This window comes from Hibiscus syriacus, unplaced genomic scaffold (genome assembly GCF_006381635.1).
Source record: "Hibiscus syriacus cultivar Baekdansim isolate YM2019G1 unplaced genomic scaffold, ASM638163v2 tig00110890_pilon, whole genome shotgun sequence".
Taxonomy (NCBI): domain Eukaryota; kingdom Viridiplantae; phylum Streptophyta; class Magnoliopsida; order Malvales; family Malvaceae; genus Hibiscus; species Hibiscus syriacus.
The window spans coordinates 11384810-11407066 of record NW_024062900.1 but is presented as its reverse complement, the minus strand read 5'-3'; the positions used below and the strand labels follow the sequence as shown (position 1 = coordinate 11407066).

General features: G+C 35.4%; 1 pseudogene; it reads left to right on the top strand.

The window, feature by feature from the left end:
* Window positions 1–20554: 20554 nt before the first annotated feature.
* On the top strand, window positions 20555–21906 carry LOC120144667 (annotated as a pseudogene).
* The last annotated feature ends 351 nt before the right edge of the window (window positions 21907–22257 follow it).

Sequence of the window (22257 nt, the reverse complement as noted above, 5' to 3'; positions counted from 1 at the left end):
AATATTTGAACTTATATTAAGAAAATATGATAATATACATATTGTAATATAAGTTTACCAAAATATTCAGAGCATACACAACTTAACCCTTTAATTACATGCCAACTGCCATTTACATAACAAAATGACCTACTGATTAAGTTGCTTCTGATCTGGTGGTTGCAGGAGTAACATTGTCAAACTGCTTCACCTGTCTCGTCTATTTTCTCGGATCCTACGTATGAAACACTCACACGCTAAGTCATCGACTTAGTGAGGCAATAATAATAACAAGGCAATGTAATGAAAATGTCATGATCATATGAAAAAAGATGCAAACATGTACTTAATCAATGTAGTCTACATCATTAATATCCATACCTGTAAGCGTATGACTTTAACATTCATGAATTTGTATTAATAAGTTTATTGGCCCATGATATCATACTGAGAACCTAAGGTATCTGAGTAATGTGAGGTTGTGCACTATGCTGTCACCACAGCTCGTATAAATACACCGAAGTGCCGCGTAGAATTGCACCGTAGTGCCATATAATGATGTCCATAAGGACCACATAGAATTCCTTAAGAATCATATACATATACTAGGGATCAAGTATGTGTCTTTCAAGACTTCACACATGTTCCAAAGAATATACATATGTCCCGAAGGACCGCGTAGACCCTCTACCCTTGGCATGCCAACTATACCTATAGTTCTCATCTACATAACATGGGCTTTTACATTTCACGGAGTCTATATCGCGTAGACATGTAAATTCTTACCTTTTCACATAGCTCATAACTTTTCCCACATAGTCATGTCATATAATGCATTTTATATGAACTCATGTCATGTCTCATAATACAGAATATGCTCATGTACCAAGATATAAAATCTAGACTTATCACAAGTCTAGAATGGAGTATATTTCTATAATTATGCTATGCATATGCACTCACCTATATTTCTTTGCCTTTTCCTCGATCGATCCTACTTGTAGATTATTCCCGAACTCGTGTAGGCTCAGTATCTACATAATAATTCAATGATACTTATCAGTATACTAATTAATATATTCTAAACTATCATTCCTTAGACTCATAGAAAAGCCAATTTCATCCTTTAATGAGGGTATGCATCGATGCACTACTGATGCATCGGTGCATAAAATGCATTCAATGTTGTATTATTACTGGGATGCATCGATGCATGACTTATGCATCAATGCACTAATTGCATTCGATGTTTCTATTTTAAAAGAGTGCATCGATGCATTACCAATACATCGATACCCCTTCAAATAATTTATGGGTTTTAAACTTTATGCATCGATGCACTATGAATATGCATCGATGCACTCTGCCCAGAATCCTCTTTTATGCCCGCAAATCCACTCTTTTCAGCTTAATACTTCATATATCATCCTCTTTCTTATTTCCTAACTTGCATACTCTTACTTAAGCTAATTATTATCCATTAAATATTTCTAAAACTTAGAAATCTAATTCTCCATGTAGAATTTAAGAATCTAACCCAAATTCCAACATGTTCTAATTTGAATTCTAACACCTCATGCTTCTTAGTTAGCTTATTGACAAGTCAAAAATCTTATTCAAACTTCAAAAACTCATCCATATCAAAATTTCATCTAAAAACTCATTTTCCAAATCTATCTCTAAAACACTTATCTTGTTGTCTTAATGTCATATAAGCTTTCCTTTAGCTTATATAACATCCAAACTTCAATTTCCAAGCTAAAAATCAAAGGAACTACCAAGGTTCAGATTCTTACCTTTACTTGCAAGCTTCACGGTTGGAGAAGGAAGAGAAGAAGAGAAGAGTCTGGAATGCTTATCTCAAATGCCCACGTGATTTATAATATCACCCTAAGGAATATTTAATTATTTCATTTACTCAATTACTCTTTTGCCCTATTAATTCCCCTTCTTTATAATTCAATCCTACACCAAATAACTCAAATAGATCATTACACTCTTCCATCATTTTACTTAAATCACCAAATGTTGAAACTTTGCAAATTAATCACTAACCCGGCATGGAGGATGTTACAAATCTCTCCCCCTTAAGAAAATTAATCCTCGAATTTTCATTGCACGAACAAATGAGGGTATTGATGTCGCATATCTTCTTCACGCTCCCACGTTGCTTTTTCTACTTTGTGATTTCTCCACAACACTTTGACCAAAGGAATAGTCTTGTTCCTCAATTGCTTAACTTCATGTGCTAAAATTTGAATCGGTTCTTCCTCATAAGTCATATCCGGTTGTACCTCGATCTCTTCTGGATTTACAATATGGGAAGGATCAGATCTATATCTTCGAAGCATTGAAACGTGAAAGACATCATGTATCTTTTCCATCTCAGGTGGTAAAGTTAGCTGATATGCTACAGGTCCTACTCTCTTTACAATCTCATATGGTCCAATAAACCGAGGACTCAATTTTCCTTTTCGACCAAATCTCAACACCTTCTTCCATGGAGACACTTTTAAAAACACTTTATCTCCAACTTGAAATTCAATTTCTTTCATTTTTAGATCTGCATATGATTTCTGTCTGTCTGCTGTAGCTTTGAGATTACTCTGAATTATCTGGACCTTTTCTTCTACTTCCTGAATCAACTCAGGACCAAGCACTTCTTTATCTTTGAGCTCATACCAGTTCAAAGGCGTACGACATTTCCTTCCATAAAGAGCTTCATAGGGAGCCATTTTAATACTCGACTGATAACTATTGTTGTAAGCGAACTCTGCCAGCGGTAAATACTTTTCCCATGATCCTTTAAATTCCATTACGCTTGCTCTCAACATATCTTCCAATATCTGAATAGTTCTCTCTGATTGCCCATCAGTCTGAGGATGAAAAGCCGTACTAAAGTTTAAACGAGTTCCCAACGCTTCATGCAAAGATTTCCAGAATCTAGAAGTGAATCGAGGGTCTCGATCAGAGACTATGGAAACAGGTACTCCATGCAATCTAATAACTTCTCTAATATACAGCTCTGCATACTTTTCCATAGAGAAATCCGTTCTAACCGGAAGAAAATGCGCTGACTTAGTTAATCGATCAACAATTACCCAGATTGATTCTCTTTTGTTCGGAGTCAAGGGTAACCCCGAAACAAAATCCATCGTAACATTTTCCCATTTCCATTGAGGAATGAAAAGCGGTTGCAATAATCCTGATGGAACTTGATGCTCGGCTTTGACTTGTTGACATATCAAACACTTAGACACAAATTCGGTGATGCTTCGCTTCATCCCTGACCACCAAAATCGATCCTTCAAATCCATATACATCTTGGTTCCACCCGGGTGCATCGTTAACGGACTGCAATGAGCCTCTGATAAAATTTCTTTCTTCAAGTCGTCATTGTCGGGTATTACAATTCTTCCTTTATAATATAGATTTCCATCTGACTTAATCTCAAAATCTTTAATCTCTTTGTTCTTTACTTGTTCAATTCTTTTCAAACACATTTCATCGTTACTTTGCAATTCTCCTATTCGTTCCAACCATGCTGGTTTAAGGGTTAATTCTGCACAAAGACCACCGTCTCCCGTTAAAGATAATCTTGCATCCATAGCTCGTAAAGCTGCAAACGTCTTTCTACTCAGAGCATCTGCTACCACATTAGCCTTTCTGGGATGATAGTCAATTATCACATCATAATCCTTTAAGAACTCTACCCATCTACGTTGCCTCAAATTCAATTCTTTTTGAGTCATCAGATACTTCAGGCTCTTATGATCCGTATATAAGTAACAACGCTCCCCATAAAGATAATGACGCCAAATCCTGAGAGCGAATACTACAACAGCCATTTCTAAATCATGAGTGGGGTAATTCCTTTCATGTGGTTTCAACTGTCTCGATGCGTACGCTACCACTTTTCCTTCTTACATTAATACACACCCCAACCCGTTATGGGATGCGTCACTGTATACTACAAAATTCTTGCCAGATTCCGGTTGAACCAATATCGGAGTTTCCGTCAGAATTCTCTTTAAAGCTTCGAAACTTTCTTGACATTCAGAAGTCCAAACAAATGGTACGTTCTTTCTCATTAGCTTTGTTAGAGGCAGCACAATCATCGAAAAATTCTTAACGAATCTTCGATAGTAACCGGCAAGTCCAAGAAAACTCCGAACTTCAGACACATTCTTAGGAACTTCCCAATCCATTATAACTTTAAACTTCTGAGGGTCTACTCTAATCCCAACTGCCGAGATCACATGCCCTAAGAAAATTACTTCATCTAGCCAAAATTCACATTTAGACAATTTCGCATAGAGATTTTTATCCCTGAGAATTTGCAAAACCAGCCTCAAATGTGTGCTGTGCTCTTCAATGGACTTCGAGTAAACCAGTATGTCATCAATAAAGACAACAACAAACTGGTCCAGATAGGGCTGAAAAATCCTGTTCATGAGATCCATGAAAGCAGCAGGTGTATTCGTTACTCCGAATGGCATTACGATGAATTCATAATGACCATATCTCGTTCTGAAAGCTGTCTTCGGAATATCTTTCTCCTGGATCTTCAATTGATGATAACCCGAACGTAGATCGATCTTCGAAAATACCGAAGCTCCTTTTAGTTGATCAAACAAGTCATCAATGTGCGGAAGGGGATACTTGTTCTTAATGGTCACCTTATTAAGCTGTCAATAATCAATACAGAGACGCATTGATCCATCATTCTTCTTAACAAATAACACCGGAGCTCCCCAAGGTGACACACTTGGTCGAATAAATCCTTTTTCTAACAATTCTCGCAATTGATTCTTTAACTCTTGCAATTCCTTCGGAGCCATCCGATAAGGTGCCATTGCAATTGGAGCGGTTCCTGGCATTACTTCAATTTGAAATTCTACCTCTCTATCCGGAGGTAATCCTGGCAGTTCAGCAGGAAAAACATCAGGGAACTCTCAAACTATTGGAATCTCCTCTAACCTTTTCTCTTGAGCTCTTGAATCAATCACATTTGCAAGAAAACCCTGACATCCTTGTAGCAATAATTTCTTGGCAGACATCACTGATATTACATTTGCTAAAGGATTACACATTTCACTGATCAGATTAACTTTTATTCCTTCTGGACTCTTCAGGGTTACCTTTTTCAATCTACAGTCGACATTCCGATAATAATGAAACAACCAATCCATTCCCAGAATCACTTCAAACTCGTCAAAGGGTAATTCCATCAGATTAGCAGGGAATTCAATTCCCTGAACCTTTATGGGACACCCCTTACAGACTTTGTCCACCTGAATACTATGCCCTAACGGATTAGTTACTATCATCACATTACTCGTAGCTTCTATAGGAATCCTCAACTCCTATACTAACTTACTTGTAATATAAGAATAATTAGAACCCGGATCAATCAGCACCAATACTAATTTATCATACAACTGAAAAGTACCTGCTATAATATCAGGGTCATCACGGTCTTCACTTGTCTTTAGATTGTATACCCGAGCAGTGGATCGAACTTCAGGTTGAGCAGAGAATTCAGACGGGTTCCTTCCTCTGCCTCTTCCTCCTCCTCTTTGTGAGGAAGAACCAACTCTTCCAGATGGTGCAGGCTCACCAACAATCAATGGACAATCCCGGATAAAATGTCCGGCATCTCCGCATCGAAAACAAGTCCCAGCAGCCATCCGACAAGCCCCATAATGGTTTTTCCCACAGTGCTGACACTGTCTCCCTTGACTCGGAGTAGATCTCCCAGCACCAGATTCCACTGATTGCGTCTTTCTAGGTCTTGCCTGACTTGCTCCCCTAGTAGACGATGCAACTGATTCTGATCTAGTTTGTGATCGAAATCCCGAGTCTCTTCCCCTTTTTGTTGGTACTGAGCTAGAAGAAGTAGTCGTCCTCTTTGATGTCTGAACTCTTGAGTCCCCAAATCTTTCATTCTGAGCCCTTTCAAGAGCTTTTGCACGATTGATCACCTCCTGAAACGAGGACAAGTTTAATACTATCAACATTTCTTTAAGTCTAGGGCGCAAGCCCTCCACGAACCATTCGCAAGCATCTTTTTCAGTAGGCACAAGCTCAGCTGCAAACCTGCTCAGCTTATTAAACTCACATTCGTACTCATATACAGAGCGGCTCATCTGCTTGAAATTCATAAACTCCTGCTTCATTTGTCGGATAAACTGATCTCCAATATACTTGTTTTTAAATTCTTCTAAAAACAGAGACCAAGTCAACTGGTCGGTTGACATCCTCATGGTGACGTTCGTCCACCATATCCTCGCCTGACCCCTCAATAAAGACACAGCTCCATCTAATTTCTCCACTTCGGAACAGTGGAGACCATCTAACATGATTTTCAAATCATTCAACCAAAGATCCGCTGACACTGGATCTTCCTCAGCTTCTCCCTTAAATTCGGGAGCTCCTAAACCTCTCAACTCTTTTGCTACATTAATTCTTTGAGTTAGTGGAGTAGGAGGTTGAAGACGCGTCAGAATAGCGTCTAACGTTCTGAAGAACGTATCTTGATCTTACACAGGCACTCCTTGAGATGCCTGTTCTTCACCTTGCCTGGCCAGGGCAGGTGAATTACTGCTTTCAGCATGCCTATCTTCTCCCGCTTCACTTCGGGAGCTATTATGTTCGGACATCTAATAAGAATAAACACATTGTTCTATTAGCAAAACAGCATACTCATACTATACCAGATCAGAAGTTCTCACTATTTGTTGGTATGTATTCCATTTAAAGACTCTATAGACTCTGGTTTATGCCTAGAATCGGCTAAACCATAGCTCTGATACCATTAAATGTAACACCCCTAACCCGTACCCGACCCGGATATGAGTTAGAGATACTACATTGACTTTAAAACACAACTTTTAACAAATAATAGCAAAATATTTGAACTTATATTAAGAAAATACGATAATATACATATTGTAATATAAGTTTACCAAAATATTCAGAGCATACACAACTTAACCCTTTAATTACATGCCAACTGCCATTTACATAACAAAATGACCTACTGATTAAGTTGTTTCTGATCTGGTGGTTGCAGGAGTAACGTTGTCAAACTGCTTCACCTGTCTCGTCTATTTTCTCGGATCCTACGTGTGAAACACTCACATGCTAAGTCATCGACTTAGTGAGGCAATAATAATAACAAGGCAATGTAATTAAAATGTCATGATCATATGAAATAAGATGCAAACATGTACTTAATCAATGTAGTCTACATCATCAATATCCATACCTGTAAGCGTATGACTTTAACATTCATGAATTTGTATTAATAAGTTTATTGGCCCATGATATCATACTGAGAACCTAAGGTATCTGAGTAATGTGAGGTTGTGCACTATGCTGTCACCACAACTCGTATAAATGCACCGAAGTGCCGCGTAAAATTGCACCGTAGTGCCATATAATGATGTCCATAAGGACCACATATAATTCCTTAAGGATCATATACATATACTAGGGATCAAGTATGTGTCTTTCAAGACTTCACACATGTTCCAAAGAATATATATATATCCCGAAGGACCGCGTAGAATTGCACCGTAGTGCCATATAATGATGTCCATAAGGACCACATAGAATTCCTTAAGAATCATATACATATACTAGGGATCAAGTATGTGTCTTTCAAGACTTCACACATGTTCCAAAGAATATACATATGTCCCGAAGGACCGCGTAGACCCTCTACCCTTGGCATGCCAACTATACCTATAGTTCTCATCTACATAACATGGGCTTTTACATTTCACGGAGTCTATATCGCGTAGACATGTAAATTCTTACCTTTTCACATAGCTCATAACTTTTCCCACATAGTCATGTCATATAATGCATTTTATATGAACTCATGTCATGTCTCATAATACAGAATATGCTCATGTACCAAGATATAAAATCTAGACTTATCACAAGTCTATAATGGAGTATATTTCTATAATTATGCTATGCATATGCACTCACCTATATTTCTTTGCCTTTTCCTCGATCGATCCTACTTGTAGATTGTTCCCGAACTCGTGTAGGCTTAGTATCTACATAATAATTCAATGATACTTATCAGTATACTAATTAATATATTCTAAACTATCATTCCTTAGACTCATAGAAAAGCCAATTTCATCCTTTAATGAGGGTATGCATCGATGCACTACTGATGCATCGGTGCATAAAATGCATTCGATGTTGTATTATTACTGGGATGCATCGATGCATGACTTATGCATCGATGCACTAATTGCATTCGATGTTTCTATTTTAAAAGAGTGCATCGATGCATTACCAATGCATCGATACACCTTCAAATAATTTCTGGGTTTTAAACTTTATGCATCGATGCACTATGAATATGCATCGATGCACTCTGCCTAGAATCCTCTTTTATGCCCGCAAATCCACTCTTTTCAGCTTAATACTTCATATATCATCCTCTTTCTTATTTCCTAACTTGCATACTCTTACTTAAGCTAATTATTATCCATTAAATATTTCTAAAACTTAGAAATCTAATTCTCCATCTAGAATTTAAGAATCTAACCCAAATTCCAATATGTTCTAATTTGAATTCTAACACCTCATGCTTCTTAGTTAGCTTATTGACAAGTCAAAAATCTTATTCAAATTTCCAAAACTCATCCATATCAAATTTCATCTAAAAACTCATTTTCCAAATCTATCTCTAAAACACTTATCTTGTTGTCTGAATGTCATATAAGCTTTCCTTTAGCTTATATAACATCCAAACTTCAATTTCAAGCTAAAAATCAAAGGAACTACCAAGGTTCAGATTCTTACCTTTACTTGCAAGCTTCGCGGTTGGAGAAGGAAGAGAAGAAGAGAAGAGTCTGGAATGCTTATCTCAAATGCCCACGTGATTTATAATATCACCCTAAGGAATATTTAATTATTTCATTTACTCAATTACTCTTTTGCCCTCTTAATTCCCCTTCTTTATAATTCAATCCTACACCAAATAACTCAAATAAATCACTACACTCTTCCATCATTTTACTTAAATCACCAAATGTTGAAACTTTGCAAATTAATCACTAACCCGGCATGGAGGATGTTACATCCCACCCATCATGATTAATCTTTTATTTACAAAAAGTTTTCTAAAATCTTTAATGCATGATAGAGAAAAAATGACAAAGGGGGTTCAAGACGTAAAATTTTGAATAACGCCATGAAACCAAAGGAGGATTCGAGTTGAAATTTGAAAAGGTGGCTCGAATATAAAGACTGTGCAACTATTGTATAGAAGGCGATATCACAAATCCCTTGATAAGGCAATGCACAATCCGAATGTGATTAGGAGAGATGAGAACCGAAGAACACTTCCAATAGATGAGCATAGAAGCTACTCCATCATATCAGTGAACATCAAAGAAACAAGAATGACATACCTTTGACCAAAGACAACAACCTGAGACATTTTATCCTCTCATTTCTTAACCATACCTCAAAGATATCATTAATCTTGACACTTGTCAAATAGCTATAATTTATTTTGAAGGATTAAAAGTGTAATTAATTCATTGATATCAAATGAACTCTTGCTTTATGATTTGTTTCAATTGTAAAATCTAGAAAGTGCCAATATTTTTTCAAAATTTGTGATTAAACATTTTTCAAAATTCTTTTATTGATATTTTAAAACAAACATTTTCAAACAAGATAATCTCTCTAGAATAGGCCTTGGTAATTGACATGTGGCTTTCAGACACAAAGTTCATACTTAGAATCAGTGTTGAAACAAGAAATGATGAATGTAGGGGCATTTTTTGAGGCTCATATCATCCAAAGTACAATATCGTTGAATTGAGCATACATCAAAGAGTCAGAAAAATGTGAGAAGAATGAAAATGGTGAAGAAGAGACAGTGGAGCTTACTATATATGGTTGTGTTGTCCATTATCACAACATACAGTTGTATTATTCTGATAATTTCCCATGCATTAATATGGCAAGCCAAAGCGCTCCACTTATATTCCTACTAATATTTGTTCTTTAGTGTCCTTGCAACGCTATACAAAAGCCCTAAACACAATGCAAAGAGCATTCCTGGTTGAAAAAACTCTAGACAGAAGCCACAGGTAAGGATGAATAAGTTGCCAAATGTTTGAGGACATCCAAACTTCCGGGAACTCCGTAGTGTTTCCTTTGTGTTTTACCTAATAAGAAAATTATGTTCTCTATGAGTTTTGTCGAGTTTCGCAGAGTCACACTGTGTATGGCTCCAACCATGGTCAATGATTAATACCTTACAAATTTACTTCTAAGAATCAATACAAAGCTTGGAGGACTAAATTTGATGTCAGTAATTGAGCAAACATCTTAAAATCCAATTGTTTATAAGGTTAAAACCATCATCCTTGGCATAGATGTGTATCATGGCTCTCTGGGGAAATTTGATTTTCCAATCAATTATTGTGATGATGAACTCTAGGTAGTGGTCTTTGATTTCCTGATACAGGACGACTGTGCATGCACAATCTCTAAAGCTTGGAATGATAGATTCTCTTTTCAAAACCATCTGGAAGTGATGATGATAGTATCATGAGGGAAGCTCTACTAGATTTCTATACAAGCTTAGGCAGAGAAAGCCAATTTTTTTTATCAGGGGAAATATTTGATGGGGAAAGAAGAAATTGTCATGAGTCCAGATTTGCCAGGATGCATGTTGGTGCAAGCAAACAATGAAGACTGCCCATGCAATCATTCCCACTATTGATCAAGAAAACATACATCAACATAAACATGCACATCACATGAATTTGCATCTTTGTATCAAACATTCATCATCATGTGCAATAAAGACATTGATTTTCCCTCTCATAAGGATACTTTTAAGAATTTCACTTGAAATCTTGTCTTTATTAAAGACATTTTTCCCTCTCATGAGGACAAATTCAAAAATTCATCAAATCAAACACATAAAATAAACTTCATCTTGGCATCCATCATAACATCCTAGATAGTCATTCATAAATGCATCATTTATATATATATGTTTTAGGAAATCAAAGTTTAGTGATGATCAAATGTCCTCAACATGAAGGAACAATTTTGACATCCTGAAGTTAACGATAAGATCTTCTAGAGGAATTTTCTCAACATGCAGGAGTGGGCAGTCTATAAGCCTTTGAGATCATCTCCCCTCAAAACAATTTTTATCTCGCTTAATACATTTTTCCTTTGAGATGCAAATTTTGAAATTGTTTTCACTTGAAACAAAATTAATCTCACTTGAGATTGTTTTCTTTAAAAACAAATTTTGTCTCACTTGAGACAGTTTTTCTTTAAAATAAATTTTGTCTCACTTGAGACAGTCTTCCTTAAGACACAAACATTTGAGATTGCTTTTCCTAAAAACAAATTTTCCTCTCACTTGAGACATTTTCCCTCGTAACACAAATTTCAAAGTTTTTTTACCTAAAACAAAATTAATCTCACTTGAGATTATTTCTTTCAAAACAATTTCGTCTCGTTGTAGAAATTTTTTCCTCAGAACAGAAAATTTGGAAATTGTTTCACTTGAAACAAAATTAATAAACCTTTGAGATTGTTTCTCCTGAAACAAGTTTTGCCTCTCTTGAGACAGTTTCTCTTGAAACATAAAAACAATTAGATTGTTTCCCTTGAAACAAATTTTATCTCGCTTGAGACAGTTTCTCTTGAAACAAATTATCCCTAAAGATGGCCAGACGTCCTCATCATAGGAATAGTGTCATCCACCGACCATATCTCCATCAACGTAGGACATCATCACCAACCAGCTCCTCATCGTAGGATCGTGTTATCTTTCACATAAGAACTGTGTTATTTCCATTATCCCTAAAGATGGTCAGACGTCCTCATCACGTAGGAACCGTGTCATCCACCGACCAATTCTCCTCATCACGTAGGAGCTGTGTCACCCTTAGATAGCCAAAATTCCTCATCACGTAGGAACAGTGTTATCTCTATTATTCCTAAAGATGTCCAGAAGTCCTCATTATGTAGGGACAGTGTCATCCACCGACCCGATATCCTCATCGTGTAGGAGCAGTGTCACCCTTAGGTAGCCAGACTTTTTCATCACGTAGGAATCGTGTTATCTCCAAATTAACCTAAAAATTACCATAAATCTTTATCACGGATGAACATAGTCGTCTTCAATATCAAGTCTCAGAAAAAAGGGAGAACAAGACAAAAACTTGTTGTCTTGTTGTATTTGTCTTATTCTTGTTAACACAAGAATGTGCAAAGAAGGGCAGATGTAGACACCCATTTTTGTCCGGGTTTTATTTTTAATAACTTATTATTATTATTATTATTATTATTATTATTTTAATATTATTATTTTAATATTATTATATTTTTGTAGGCCAAGTTACAACCAGTCCACCCAAAGGCCCAATTTACAAGGACCCAGATTACAAATACGCATGCCCAATCCAGAACCCAACTGGAGCCTAAACCTGAAGCCCAATGATACAAACTAAAACCCGACCCGTCCAAGCCCAACCTGACAAACTGAAACCACTAGGGTTTATTCTCTGCTCTAACATCGCCTCCTACCTACAGTCATTGGATCTGGACGCATCCAACCGTCCTGATCACTCAAGGAATAGGGTTTTCACCCTAATGATCTCAACCAGCCGCCGGTCAAGCTGAGCTTTACCCTCGCTGTTGCCGCCATCAGAGCCGATCAATCACAACCCAAAAATGAAAAAAAAATCCAGATCATATACTACTATGTTAATCAAAGGAGATAGGATAATGATATCCTATCTCATCAGACATTAAGCCATCACCAAGTCCACATGCAAGGAGATTAAAGGGGCGGCAGAACGAAAAGATTGTGGGAGTTTTTAAAAAGACATAAGAAAATGAGAGAGAAAGAAAGCTTTCGAAAAAGGAAAAAAGAAAATGAAGCTTTCGAAAAAAAAACAGAGAGAAAAACAAGAAAAAAGAACAAGGGAAAGAGAGAAGAGAGGGAAAAAGAACAAGGGTTATCGGAGCTTTAATTTTTTCGAGAGGTAAAGGCTTATATCTAGGGCTCTAAAGTGTTTTTAGGTTGAATAGGGTTGGGTTTCGAGTTAAGGGGGTTGAGATAGATGTTTGGGTAAGTTTTTCTTCTTCCAGCCACCGTGAACGACGTCGGTGAGTGGCGGTATCCTCCTACCGGAGAAGGCAGGTTCAGCGAGTTTGAGAAACTCTCTCTTGCCCTTTTTAAAACTAAAAGAGAAATGAGGGAGATGAGATACAAAGCCTTGGGTTTAGGCTTCAATGCCCAAGGCAAAACGATATAGTTTTACACCCCCATCACCGTGTTTTTCAAGTTTTGGGGTAAATAGCCATTTAGGTCCCTTTTTTATAATATTGTGATTCCACCATCAAATGAAATTATTATATTCCTTTTCAGGTATTTATTTTTCAGTACTTACATTTAGGTCCCCAAGTCATATGGTGTATTACATTTGCTTATTTTTTAACCAGACCCTGTGATTTATGCATCTTTTGTTTTGGTCACCTTTTTAATAGGAATGCATTTAGGTATAATTATTAAGTGCCCACTTATTTTTCTGGTTTAGGTTATTTTAGTCCTTCACTGTATTTATGGATTATTTTTGTTCCTGGTACCCATTATTTCTGTATCGATTATGGTTCTGGTTAGTTTATATTTGTTGTTCAACACTTCAAATTTCTGTTAGTTCTTTTGGTCCCTTAAATCATCAAATATAGTTATTTTTTTTATTTTGATATGTGATAATTTTTTTGTATTTTGTTCTAGTCCTTCATGTCTATGTATATTTTTTATATTGCAACTCTATGTATTATTTTAGAATACATATTAACTCTATGTGTTCTAAATGTTTATTTGTAGATTTGAAATTGTATTTGTTTTCAAGTTTTTCTTTATATTGATCTATTATTCGAATAGTTTCAAGAGCGTTATTGAAGAATGGGCGTGGAAAGCACCACTTGATTGAAGTGGTGTAATCCGATACGACGTTCGAACAAAATGTGAACTTGAAATAAATTGAGTTTTTTTACTAATTAATTCACTTCTTGTTTTAAGACAAATAAAGGAATGCATATTTCTCTAAATAGAAATTTATTTTATGCAAATGTTAATTTTCAATTTATATTCGATTTGTGCTTTTCTGGAGGAGGGAATATCCTTTTTGGACAAAGAAATAGACGAGATAGCTTTCCCGATGGAGGATTGCTAATCTCGATATTTCTTTTCAAATTAAATAATTTTTCCTAATAAAAAATTTGAAACAAATTAATATGTTCAATAAACAGATCATATTTTAACTTTAGGTTCGATTTATGATTTCCACCATTTACGACAATGTGTAAACGATTAAGTATCAATTTTGGGCGTTGTGGGGGTGTTTATCCTTCCGCACGCGTAATCGACTCCCGGACCAGTTACATCAAGTTTTTAGGTAAACGAAGACCAACTTTTGTCTCAAAAAAAAATATTTTCCCATAAAATTGTTTAATAGGATGTTTTTAGGTATTCAGCCTACCTAACCTAAATTTTGATGGCGACTCCTGATCAATTTGATTCAAAATTTCAAATCGTCAATTTTTCAAATAAAATTCGTAATTGTTTTTTAAACTTAATTGTTTTTTTAAAAAATGGTTATGAAACCTGGATTTTTGTTTCTTTTCATTCATTGCACTCTATGAGGTAGAATTTTTTGGATCTCCTTTCATGGTATCAAAGTTAGTAATTTTGCTGGGTATCGATGGTTTAATTTACCTCTGTTTTGTCATGGAGAGCCCAATTGTTGCTGGTGGCTCAAGTCAGTAAGAGATTCATTAGCGCAAGTATTCGAAGCAACAATTCGTCTTGATGATTTGCGACCACCCCTTGGAAGAGTACCTAGATGAAGCAACATTGGTTTCAACGTTGAAGTTTACTATAAATGTTGCTGGTCACAAAATCATTAATGCAATCTATTTTTGGTATACAAAGATGCATACGAAAGTAAGATTTTATGATAAATTTATTTTTCACCAATCGGAGAGTGACATGTGTTACCTTCTTGTGAAAATGAAATTTTGAGAACTAGAATGAGGGTCAATAAATTTTATCTTAGATTTCATGGGTATTGAATCATTGAGCAAAAGTAATTATTTGATTAAAATTGACTAAATTTAGTATATACTTAATAGAGTGTAAACTTAAAATCTTAAATTTTTATATATTTAACTTAATTCACATATTAAATTAAATTCATTTTTAACATTAAAAATATATTTTATTTTTATCTTAACTTATTAAATATATTTTATTGTTATCTTAACATAAAAAATATTTTATTCTTATCTTAACTGCTAAATTTATATTTTATTATTATCTTAACCCATTACATAAATTATATCTTAACTTATCTTAACTGCTAAATTTATATTTTATTATTATCTTAACCCATTACATAAATTATATCTTAACTAAATATTATATATTTTATCTTTACCTTAAATAATTAAATATAATTTATTCTTATTTAACTTAAAATATATATTTATCTATCTTAATTTAAATATATAATAATATATATAGATTATATATATTATTTTAAATTTAATTAAAATTTTATATTTTATTCTTATTTTAATTTTAAAAATATATTTAAAAATCTTATTTAAAACTATACAAATAATTTTTTAATATAACTAAAAAAATATATATTATATTTTATCTTAATTTTAAAATATTATCATAATAAAATATAAATATTTAAGATAAGAATAATATATATACTAAATATATTTTTAAGTTAAGATAAAAATAAAATATATTTCTAAAGTTAAAATAATAATAAACTATATTTAATAAGTTAAGATAATATTAAGATGTGAATAATTTTTTATGTGAGTTTAAGTTAAAATATAAAAAATTAAAAATTAAGTTTACACTAATATAAATAATACCAATGTAGTCAAATTTTAAACCGAATTGTGACTTGGTTGAGCTTTTGTTCATCACCAAAGGAACACAACTTTGAGTCCCTTTGCCTTCGATTCAACGCTCAAAATTTTATTCTCTCTTTAATTGGTAGGAAATAAATATATTAAATTAAAATAAATTAGGATAGTAACATGTTTTGTACACATTGTATCATTTGATTTGAGGGTTAAATTTAGTTTAATTTATTATCATTAGGACTAAATTGATAAAATATAAGTAATAGTGACCAAATGTGTAATTATACTAAGTTTTTTAACTCTCACGGCAGATTATCCTTTAAATGTTAACAACAAGTGACTTGAGTGAATGCATTTAAATAGTTGAGTGTCATGATTGAAAAAAAAATTAAAATGATGGTCAAAATAAAAGAGCAAAAGTTAGATGGTCAATGATATAGTTACCCTTTTATTTTTAGGGACTGCCCACACCGGTTCCCATCGGTCCATCCGTGGCGGTATGTAAAGCAAGACAAATCCCTTGTATCCTGGCTTCTCTCAACCGTGCATCCAAATATTCTCTCACACCTCGTTAGAGCAAAGGCATCAGTTGGAATATGGAGCATAATCTTAGGATTCTCATAGTTGACATTGACAAAAATGGTGCATTTGCATTGTGGATTACGGACACTGAAGAAAGAAACAATGACAAAAATAAAAGAGATATATTATCTCTTAGCTATGTATGGAAATGTGATATCTAAAGTTGAACATGTAACGACGATGATGAATGGCCTGACCTCATATTATGATTCGTTTATAGTGGTGATCACTGCAAATCGAGAGCCCTACTCATTGAAAGGTGTTGCGTGCGGATGTTGAGGCTTGTCTTTATGATCATCTACGCCTTCCAGTAGGCATCGATGTGACACAACATATGATGCTTCATGGGGTGAATCCTATAACAATTGTGTAGAGCACTCATAAGCTATTATGGTCGCCCAAGAGGATCTGGTTCTACACCATATCGATGGGCTAGATCCAAGGGAAGGCTTCCCTATGGTTGTCTACCAGTAAACCAGAACCGAAAAGAGGTTAACCAGGTTGATAAACCTTCAGGTGCCGTTGTGGCTTTGATATTATTCCGAATTTGGATAGTAGCTGCATCGTGCTTTCTTGATCATCTCTTGCTCCATATGTTGAGCTTTCTTTGATGCATGGAGGATTCCATCGGTTATTCTTTTCTAGGTACAAAGCCTGGTCACAGCGACTCTCGTCCTTTTGTGCAGTCTTGCCCTCGCTCGTTACGCGTCGATCTTAGAATTGGCTGAAGGATAGATGAAAGTTGGAGGGATGATATTTATTTTCATTACTATTGTGAGAGATAATCCATAAATACGCTTGTATTAAGAGTTACAAAGTTCCGATGGCGAGTAATAAGGTTGTAGTGGATTACTGTTAGTTCCGAGTGCTGGTTAATTGTTCGTCGTTTCCATTTGGATCGTCCTCCTTCCGCGCTTGTGTTGCACGCCTAACTCCTCAGATTCCAGCCGCTGTCATTGTCGAACTACACCAGCCAAATCAAAGAATATCTGGATGCATTTAATGCACCCCAGCCATCTCACCGGCCGCTCCTGGTGATCACACCATCCCTAAGATGGCCACCGTCATAGACCTATGACTAAGTGGGAGCCACACTTTCGATTGGTCCGGAAGGTGCACCATTGGTCCTAAAAGAACACATAACATGCAAGAAAAAAAGAGAGGGGATAGAACACAACCACAAACAGCCATTCAAAAGCAATAACAAGAAAAATGAGAAGAGATCGAGAAGAAAAACTTACCTCGCTGTCACCGGAGCCTTCAAGCATCATCGGAGAGTCTTTGGTTCAAAGCTAAAAACCTAGATCTACGACGTTTGGAAGGTTTTTAGGACAAGGGAAGATCAAATTCGGATTTAAGGTTGGACAAGGGTTATTTAGAGGTGTTTTTTAGGTCGTACGCCGGTGGAGCACTCCGACGAACGGTGGTCGGAGATCGTCGACCTCTCTCCAATGAGGGGAAGTAGAGAGAAGGCAGAGCTTTCTCTCTTTTTAGAGCGAGAAGAAAATTTAAGAAATTAAGAGTTGAGGCCATTTTTAGGCCGGTTAAAGGTATTTATACCCTCCCCTATACAACGTCGTTATGGGGAGGGGTATATGTGTATTCAGCGCATGGGAAAACCCCGTCCCAGGTCCTTGTGCTTTGTAACTTTTCATTTTGGTCACTGAAGTTAATTTTTTGTATTTTAATTTGGATTTCATATTTTTTTTATATTTTAGTCACTGACTGTATTTATATGTGTTTTGGGTAAAATATCCAATTTAGTCCTTAGATTTTAATAATTTTCATTTTAATCCTGAAATTTACTAATGGTTAAATTACAATTCCAGTTCCTAGCTTGCGTGACTTTTATGTTTATGGCCATGAATTTTGATTATTTATAGTTAATCCTTAAATTAAATTTTTTAATTCTTAAATTTGTTATTGCTTTATTTACGTTTGAAGTGCTTAAAATATGAAATATTTGCATAGGGGACTTTAATCTCTTGTTGTTTTATAATTTAATCACTAAAGTTGTTATATTTATTATTTTAATCCTTTAATTATATATTTATAAATTTATTACTAGAACAAAAATTTTTGTATATTATTTTATACGAGGATTTTAAAGAAACACCCCTTAACTAACAAGAAGTGTGTTTCTAGGGATTACTCAAGGATTAGGTTTCACCTAATGATCTCACCAGCCGCCGCTCAGTCGAGCTTCAGCCTCGTCGCTACCGCTATCGGAGCCGATCAATCCGTCGTAATCATCAACAGTGTCATAATCAATCCATTAGTAAAACAAAACAAATCAATGTCAAACAGCCCCATAAGAAATGAAAAGATTCGGGGAGTTTTTAAAAAGACAAAAAAAAACGAGAGGGAAAGAAAGCTTTCGAAAAAAATAAAGAAAAGGAATTTAAAAAAAAAAACAGAGAGAAAACAAGAAAAAGAACAAGGGAAAGAGAGAATAGGAGAATGACATCATACCTCGGTTGGAGTAGGAAAGCCCTAGGGTCGTCGAAGCTTTTAGTTTTTCGAGAGTAAAGGCTTAGATCTAGGGCTCTAGGGTGATTTTAGGTGACTAGGGTTGGGTTTTGAGTTAAGGGGTTGAGATGGATGTTCGGGGAAGTTTTGTTTTTTTTCGGCCGCCGTGAATTGCGTCGGCGAGCGGCAACTTCCTCCTACCGGTAAAGGCAGGTTGAGAGAGTGAGAAACTCTCTCTCTTGCCTTTTCTGAAACCAAAATAGTAATGAGGGAGATGAGATACAAAACCTTGGGTTTAGGCTTAAATACCCAAGGCAAAACGATATAGTTTTACACCACCCATCACCGTGTTTTTTTCAAGTTTTTGGGGTAAATAGTCGTTTAGGTCCCCTCCTTTTGTAATCTTGTGATTCAGCCATCAAATGAAAGTATTATTTCCTTTTCAGGCATTTATTTTCCAGTACTTACATTTAGGTCCTGAGTTCATATGTTGTATTACATTTGCTTATTTTTGAATCAACCCTGTGATTATGCATCTTTGTTTTGGTCACTGTTTTAACAGAAATGCATTTAGGTATAATTATTAAGTGCCCTTTTATGTTTATGGTTTAGGTTTTTTAGTCCTTAAATGTATTTATGGATTATTTTCGTTTCTGGTACCCATATTATTTACTTTATTCGATTGTGTTCTGGTTTGTTTATATTTGTTGTTCAACCCTTCAAATTTCTATTAGTACTATTTTGGTCCCTTAAATCATCAAATATGGTTATTTTGTTATTTGTATTTTGATCTAGCCCTTCATGTCTATGTATATTTGTATATGCAGCTCTATGTATTATTTTAGATAGACATTATTAACTTTATGTGTTGTAAATGTTTATTTTGTAGATTTCAAATTGTATTGTTTTCTTTTCTGAACAAATTTCTAAGTTATTTTTCTGCTGAAATGTTGCGGACAAAGGAAACGAAATTGTGGATGTCTTGTTTTATTGTTTTCTCGGAAGGTTTCGAATGATGGTGGCGGCCATAGGAGATCCAATCTTTTTCTCTCATTTTCCCGGAAACCAAATGCCCTTTAAGTTGTATTTTGTTGTAATTTTCTCATGAAATGGAGAAATTGCAAAGATTACTTGGAGAATGTTCCATTGTCTTGTAACTTGTGGCAAATTTGGTTGCTGTTCATCAATCATTTGTTTATTCCTTTTTAAAAATCGGTTTTCCATTGTTTTAGAGTTTTAAAATCGTCTTCTTCTGAAAATAACTTTTTTTTTTTTTGAAAAGGTGGAACCTGCTTTACCATTTCATAATAACGATTTTTTTTTTTGGGAAAAGGTTGGACCTGCTTTCAAAATATTGAATAGCAATCTTCATTATAGTAAAAATCTGAACACTTTTGTGCCTATATTTATTGTTAGTGCGCCTTTTGGAAATGTTCTGATTCTTTAATATAAGTGATACAGTTGGTTCATGCACCAGCTGCTTGTCTAAAAAGCTTGCATTTTTGCAAAAGAGGGATTTCAGCAGATAGAAGTTTCTTTTAATTTTAAAATCATGGTTTCCACTGCTGCTACATCGTCATTTTTTCCAGTCACTTCTTCTCCGGACCCTTCTGAATCGAAAACAAGAAGCATGGAAGGGGTTCTACTAGCCTCGAAAGCATCAAGTTGAAACCATTGGCTTCTTCTGGAAGCTTGCAGGTCAAGGCAAATGCTCAAGCCCATCCAAATATAAATATAAATGGTTCCACAGTTGTGACGAGTCCTGTGGAAAGTTTCAAGGATGGTGTGAGTTCTCCTCCCAGAACGTTCATCAACCATTGCCTGATTGGAGCATGCTTCTTTCTGCTATAACAACCATTTTCTTGGCTGCCGAGAAGCAGTGGATGATGCTTGATTGGAAGCCAAGGCGGCCTGACATGGTCATTGATCCATTTGGCATAGGGAAGATTGTTCAGGATGGTCTTATTTACAACCAGAAACTAGTAAAACTAGATGACAGATCGGCTGAATATGTGTGCAAAGGTTTAACTGTAAGTCCCTGCTGCTCCCATCTCTCTTCTTCTGTATAATTATGGCGTTCGGCACTTACAGTTATCTTTCTCTGTTCATTTGTTGCTTTCACAATACGCTTTATTTCTCGTTTGCAGCCTAAATGGAGTGACTTGGATGTCAACCACCATGTGAATAATGTGAAGTACATTGGCTGGATCCTTGAGGTAGACTCCCTCCAGTTACATTTTAAGGATTTTCTTTTGAACCTGCGCTCTCTTATGTCTTCCCATCTGGTGATAACAGTTGAACCAAAATCATAACAATTTAGTACCTCTGATGCTGAGCTGGAACTTGCTTCTGCCTAGAAAGTTCGAAACAGGCTAGACTTAACTATTTTACCTTGACTTCTGGTTTATTCAGGAAAGAGCAGAAATTCGTGCCTTAAAAGAAAAAGAAAAAAATAACTGCTTTACCATAGCATTTCTGAGAAGTGATTAACGTTGCAGTTACTGATAAAAACAAATTATGTGCTGATGACTTTGCTTGGCTAGTATGAAATTGCATTTTGTGTTCTTCAAATCTGCATGAATTAAGCCATTTATATGTTTGGTGTTTACATTCATTTTAACCGGAAGTTAATACTTGCAGAGTGCACCATTGCCAATCTTGGAGAGTCGCGAGCTTTGCGCCATCACTCTCCAGTATAGGAGGGAGTGTGGGAGGACAGCGTGCGCACTCGCTAACTGCTGTCCCTGATTCCGATGTGGAGAACACCAGAAATTCTGGTGAAATTAACTGCCAGCACTTGCTCCGAGAGGACGGGCTGAGATTGTGAGAGGGAGGACCCGATGGAGGCCTAAGTATGCCAAAAGTCTCGGTAATGTGGATCAAATTTCTGCAGAAATAGCATAGAATCCAAGACTCTGAATCATGGCCGGAGAGTGAATAGGCAGCAGTAATCTATGTATGTTTTTGGGATTTATACATATATTATGGGCTCTTTCCACAAAGGTAGTTCAGCTTTTGGGAATCAATAGCCATGCAAGATGGATCCCTATTTTATGTTCTTTTAACCAGTTAGAGTTGGCTAGTTTAGGATAAATTTTTCTTATTTGGCAGGATTTGTATATTATTTTGTCCTTTTTAACTTAAATCTGCTTACATTTATTTTGCTTATTTTTTAATTGTTTATTTTGCATATTTTTTTTGCAAATTATTTTGCTTACCAGTGTCAAGTTTCATTAATTTTATGCCTTCCTTAGC